Source organism: Bison bison, unplaced genomic scaffold (genome assembly GCF_000754665.1).
Source record: "Bison bison bison isolate TAMUID 2011002044 unplaced genomic scaffold, Bison_UMD1.0 scf7180017864075, whole genome shotgun sequence".
Classification (NCBI taxonomy): Eukaryota; Metazoa; Chordata; class Mammalia; order Artiodactyla; family Bovidae; genus Bison; species Bison bison.
The window spans coordinates 622,013-627,925 of NW_011494647.1; the positions used below are offsets into that span (position 1 = coordinate 622,013).

At 34.7% G+C, this 5,913-nt stretch overlaps 1 pseudogene; it reads right to left on the minus strand.

Moving 5' to 3' along the window:
• LOC104986817 overlaps nt 1-5,913 on the minus strand; it is an 89,755-nt pseudogene that overhangs the window by 69,515 nt on the left and 14,327 nt on the right.

The window sequence follows — 5,913 nt, forward strand, 5'->3', positions numbered from 1 at the left end:
GCTCTGTAAATCTCAGTGTTTACCTAAAATCACAATGCAAGTGACTATAAAAATAGTACTAGCAAATAGTGAACATTTTTATGGGTCAGGGATCTTGCTAAGAGCCGCATGTGGGCCATTTCATTTAATTCTCACTTAAAGACAAAGAGAATGGGCTCAGAGCAATTTGATTATTTGCTCAGCATTAGGTGTAGCTTGGATGAGAACCCAGGGCTTATTTGGATGCTATTTCTTAGGACCATCACATTGCCCCCTCATTCCTACCTACATCCAAATCTCCTAGTTCAGAACTGTGTCATTCTTTAAAGCTCCTAATTCAGCACAAAATACATCAAAGATGCTAAATAAACATATAGTAAGTGATTGATCAATGCCTGTTGTTGTTTAGTCTCTAAGTCATGTCCTACTCTGTGACCCCATGGACTGCAGCCTGTGAGCCTCCTCTGGGGGGTTTTTGGGCAAGAATACTGGAGTGGGCTGCCATTTCCTACTCTAGGACATCTTCCAGACCCAGGGATCAAACCCATGTCTCCTGCATCTCCTGCATTGGCAGGTGAATTTTTTACCACTGAGCCACCTGGGAAACCCAACTTAAAGTACACTGTCATGCTAAAAGTTATTGATTCTGGGTGGTAGGTTAGAGTGATTAAATATTTTTTTCCTGTTTTATATGTATAACTAGTAGAAACTTTATAACTAGTAGAAAAACTTTTTAAAGCAGTATGCAGAAAGCAAATAGTCAATATAAAATTCTAATGATGTCTAAAAAATAAAATGAAACTACAGTCTCTTATCAATGCTTAATTGCCTAGGAAAAGGCTGATTAATTTTATTGATTGCTAGCTAAGTCAGAAAGTTTTAAAAGCCTTTAAGGCTTTTATAATAGCATAACAACTGCAGCTTTTTAGGACACCTAAAATTAGGCCACATGGAAATGCATGATCTTCAACTACGGTTTCTGACTATACATGATTAAAGTCTTCGTTTACTCTCAACAACTGATTTTTCTAAACAGCTTTTCAAAGAGTTGCTCACCATTTTGCAGAGGAAAGATTAGTTTTTGTTAGTGGAAGAATAAACAAATTTGGAGACTTTTTCAGGAAGTTGCTTGTATTTATGTAATTTTCAAGCCTCTAGTTTGGAGGACTTACATAAAAGTGTTATGCACACTTAGCAGATATAAGTCCTACTCATCTTTTCAGCGGAGAAGGCGATGGCACCCCACTCCAGTGTTCTTGCCTGGAGAATCCCAGGGATGGGGGAGCCTGGTGGGCTCCCATCTATGGGGTTGCACAGAGTTGGACACGACTGAGTGACTAATCTGATCTGATATCAAAGAAGTATTCCCATCTTAGTTAATCTCCTCATATGCATCTTTAAGAATTGCTATAGTGTATCAGAAAGAGCTTGGGTTTCAGAGTAAAATTATCATACTACCCTCTTCAAGTAACCCAGGAATTAAATATACCTCCAGCAAAAAACAAATAAGCAAACATACAATGGCATTCATTGCTTGTATTATAACCAAGGTGTGGATATTATAATTACCTTGGTTTCTAAAAATGATAATTTATTTTACTTGATTTCAGTTTTCGGCTGATTGAAGGAATCATAACTCTGCTAATACTGAAATTAACTCTTTAAAATTTAAAGAATTTTGTTGTTTCCAAGTGTTATAAATTTTATTGCTTTTCCGAATTAAGAGCATTGACTATAATTTATCCTTTCCAGATGATGCTCTGTGTAGGACTTTCAGTACTATGTTGAATAAAAGTGACAAGAGTGGGTATTTTTGTCCTGTTCCAAAAAGATAAATAGTTTTTTAGTTTTTCATTATTGAGTATGATGTGAGCTATGGGTTTGTTATATCTGACCCTTAATGTGTTGAGGTATGATCCACCTGTACCCTATTTATTGGGAGTTTCTATTATATATGGATGCTAAATATTGTCAACTCAACTGTTTTTTCTGCATCTATTGAAATGATCATATACTTTTATCCTTTATTTTGCTAATGTGGTGTATTACACTGATTGATTTATTGATGTTAAACCATACTTGCTTCCCCGGAATGAATCCCACTTGACTGTGGCACATGATCCTTTAAATATATTGTTGTATTTGACTTGCTAATATTTTTTAGAATTATTACATCAATGTTCATCAGATATATCTGCCTGTAATTTTTTTTTTTTTTTTTTGCATGTGTTTTCTTTGGTTTTGGTATCAGGGTAATATTGGCCTCTAAAATGATTAAGAAGTATTCCTTCCTCTTCTCTGTTTTGGAAGAGTTTGAGAAGAGTATATTAAATCTTCTTTCATTGTTTGATAGAATTCACCCATGAAGCTCTCTGGTTCTAGACTTTTGTTTCTTGGAAGGTTTTTGATTGCCCTTTCAGTCCCTTTATTAGAGGTTGTTCTATTTATACTTTCTTTTTCTTTTTTATTCAGTCTTAGGGGGTTATATGTTTCAAGGAATTCGTTACTCTATATACCCGATGTAACATTCTCTTATAATTCTTTGTATTTATGTGGTATTCATTGTTTCTCTGCTTTAATTTCTGATTTTATCAGAACATTCTCTCTTTTTACTTAGTGAATCTACTAAAGGTTTCTCAATTTTATCTTTTCAGAAAAACAGCTCTTAATTTCACTGATCTTTTCTATTTTTTTTTTAAGTCTCTCACTTATTTCTGCTCTGATCTTTATTGTTTCCTTCCTTCAATTTACTTTGGACTTTGCTTATTCTTTTTCTAGTTCTGTTAGACATAAAGTTAGAGTGTTTAGAGATTTTTTTCTTCTTGCCTTTTTTTTTTTTTAAAGTAAAGTTTTGGTATAAAATTCCCTCTAAGTACCACTTCTATTGCATCTCATAAATTTTAATTCGTTGTGTTTTCATTTTCATACAGGTATATTTAAAATTTCCTTTTTTTTTTTTTTTTTTTGTTGACCAAACAGTTATTCAATAACATATTGTTCAATTTCCACGTTTGTGATTTTTCTAGCTTTCTTCTCGCAGTTGACTTCTAGTTTTATACCACTGTGATCAGAAAAGATCCCTGAACTAATTTCCATCCTCTTAAATTTGTTGAGGATTATTTTGTGACCTGATACGTGGTGTATACTAAAGAATGGTCCATGCACGCTTGAAAAGAATGTGTCTGATGCATTTGGATGAAATGTTCTGTATAAATCTGTTAAGTTTATCTGGTCTAATTTTCACTTATGGCCACTATTTAGTTGTTGATTTTCTGTCTGGATAATTTGCCCATTCATGTAAGTGGGATGTTAATATCCCCTACTATTGCCATGTTGCTAGCAATTTCTCCCTTTTGTTCTGTTAATAATTACTTTATATGTTTTTTCTCCTATATTAGGTGCACATATATTAATAACTCTTATGTCTTAAATTGAACTGTCCCCTTTATCATTATATAATGTTCATCCGTGTCTTTTGTTATGTCTTCTGGCAAAGTCTATTTTGTCTGATACGAACATGGCTACACATGTGTTTTTGAGGGTTGCCATTTGCTTAGGGTAATCATTTTCCATCCCTTCACTTTGAGCTCATGTTTGTCTTTAGAGCTGAGATGAGGCTTCTAGAGGGAACATACAGTTGTGTCTTCTTCTTTAATCTATCCATCCACTCTGGCTTTTGAGTTGAGGAAATCGATCCATTTACAGTTAGGATGACTATTCACAGATGAGCATTTAGAATGGCCATTTTATCTTTTGTTTTCTGGTTGCTCAATATCTGCACTATTTTTTCCTCCTTGCATTCCCTGTCTGCTATTTTGGTTGAGTGGTTTTATACAATGTTTTTCTCTTTCATGTCTCTGCTCTAGATTTGTGGTTACCACGATGTTTGTACAAAATGCATTACTGTTATAATAGTCCTTTTTTCCTGCTGATAACATCTCACCTTTATTTGCCTATACAAGCTTTGTCCTTTTCCTCTTACCTTTTTGTTTTGTTTCCCTAAATTAAGGACTTTTATGTTGTGAGTTTGTTATCAAATTGAAATAGCTATAGTTATTTTTTCTACTTTCTCCTCCCTTCACCATTATGCTATAATAAAATGTTTTAAAATCTATTCTGATAGAGTAGCAATTTTCTGATTCTGTCTACTTATCATGTCACTCAAGGTTTTGTGTACTTTTGAATTTTGATTCTAGTAGAAGAGATCCTTTCAACATTTTTTTGTAAGGCAGGTCTAGTATTGATAAACTCCCTCAAATTTTGTTTGTCTGTAAATGTGCTTCTTTATACCCAAATAATAGCTTTGTTGGATAGAGATTCTTGGGCGACCGTGTGTATGTTTCAGTGTTTTGAGAATATCCTTTCTCCTGTCATATAGAGTTTCTGCTGAGAAATCTTCTCATACCTAATAGGGTTCCTTTGTAGGATCATTTTCCCCTTTAAGTTTCTTTCTTTTTCATTGACTTTTGACAATTTAATTGAAATGTGTCTTAGAGAAGGTCTTTTTGCATTGTGGCAATTAGGTGTTCTCTTAGTTTTATGGAGTTGTATATCCAGTTACTTCCCAGGTTTGAGAAGTTGTTGGCTATTGTTTCTTTAAACTCTTCTCCTTTCTCTGTCTTTTTTTCTTCTGGGATAAACATTACCCTATATTGCCCTTCCTAAAAGAGTCAGATAGCACCCATAGAATTTTCTCATTTTTAAAATATCTGCTCTTTCCTCTTCTACATGTACCATTTCTATATTTCTGTCTTCAAGCTTGCTAATTCTCTCTTACATGTCATCTACTCCATTTTGAATGCTTTCTAAAGCATTCGTTGTCTTGTTTTTCAAGCTCTAAAATCTCTAAACACTCTAACTTTATGCCTAACATAAAGTTATGTTTGGTTCTTTTTTAGAATTCCAATCTCTTCGTAAAATGTTTCTTCTGCTCATTCATTTTATTTCTGAGCTCATGAATTATCCTTTTGAGTTTTTTGTGACTCACTGAATTCCTTCAAAACAGCTTCTTCTTCTTCTTCTTTTTTTTTTTTTTTACTGCTTATGTTGCCAGATGATTTTACTTTATTTTTTGTTTCTGGCTGCACTGGGTCTTCATTTTAGCTCACGATCTTCTCTCGTTGTGATGCATGTGCTCTAGAGTGTATGGCCTCTCCACTTGTGGCATGTAGGCTTAGTTGACCCATGATGTGTGGCATCTTAGTTTTCCAAACAGGGATCCAATCCACACCCTATGCATTGGAAGGCAGATTTCTAACCACTGAACCACTAGAGAAGTCCCCATGACAGTTATTTTTAATTTTATATTCTTTAGATCAAATATTCTATAACTTAAATTTGGTTTCTGAAGATTTGTCATTTCTTTTTGTGATAAAGTGTTGCTGTGGCTCTTCAGAAAAACATCTATTTCTGCTTTATTGACTATGCCAAAGCCTTTGACTGTGTGGATCATAATAAACTGCAGAAAATTCTGAAAGAGATGGGAATACCAGACCACCTGACCTGCCTCTTGAGAAACCTATATGCAGGGCAGGAAGCAACAGTTATAACTGGACATGGAGCAACAGACTGGTTCCAATAGGAAAAGGAGTCCATCAAGCCTGTATATTGCCACCCTGCTTATTTAACTTCTATGCAGAGTACATTGAGAGAAACGCTGGGCTGGAAGAAGCACAAGTTGGAATCAAGATTGCCGGGAGAAATATCAATAACCTCAGATATGTAGATGATACCACCCTTATGGCAGAAAGTGAAGAGGAACACAAAAGCCTCTTGATGAAAGTGGAAGTGGAGAGTGAAAAAGTTGGTTTAAAGCTCAACATTCAGAAAACGAAGATCATGGCATCTGGTCCCATCACTTCATGGGGAATAGATGGGGAAACGGTGGAAACAGTGTCAGACTTTATTTTTCTGGGCTCCAAAATCACTGCAGAT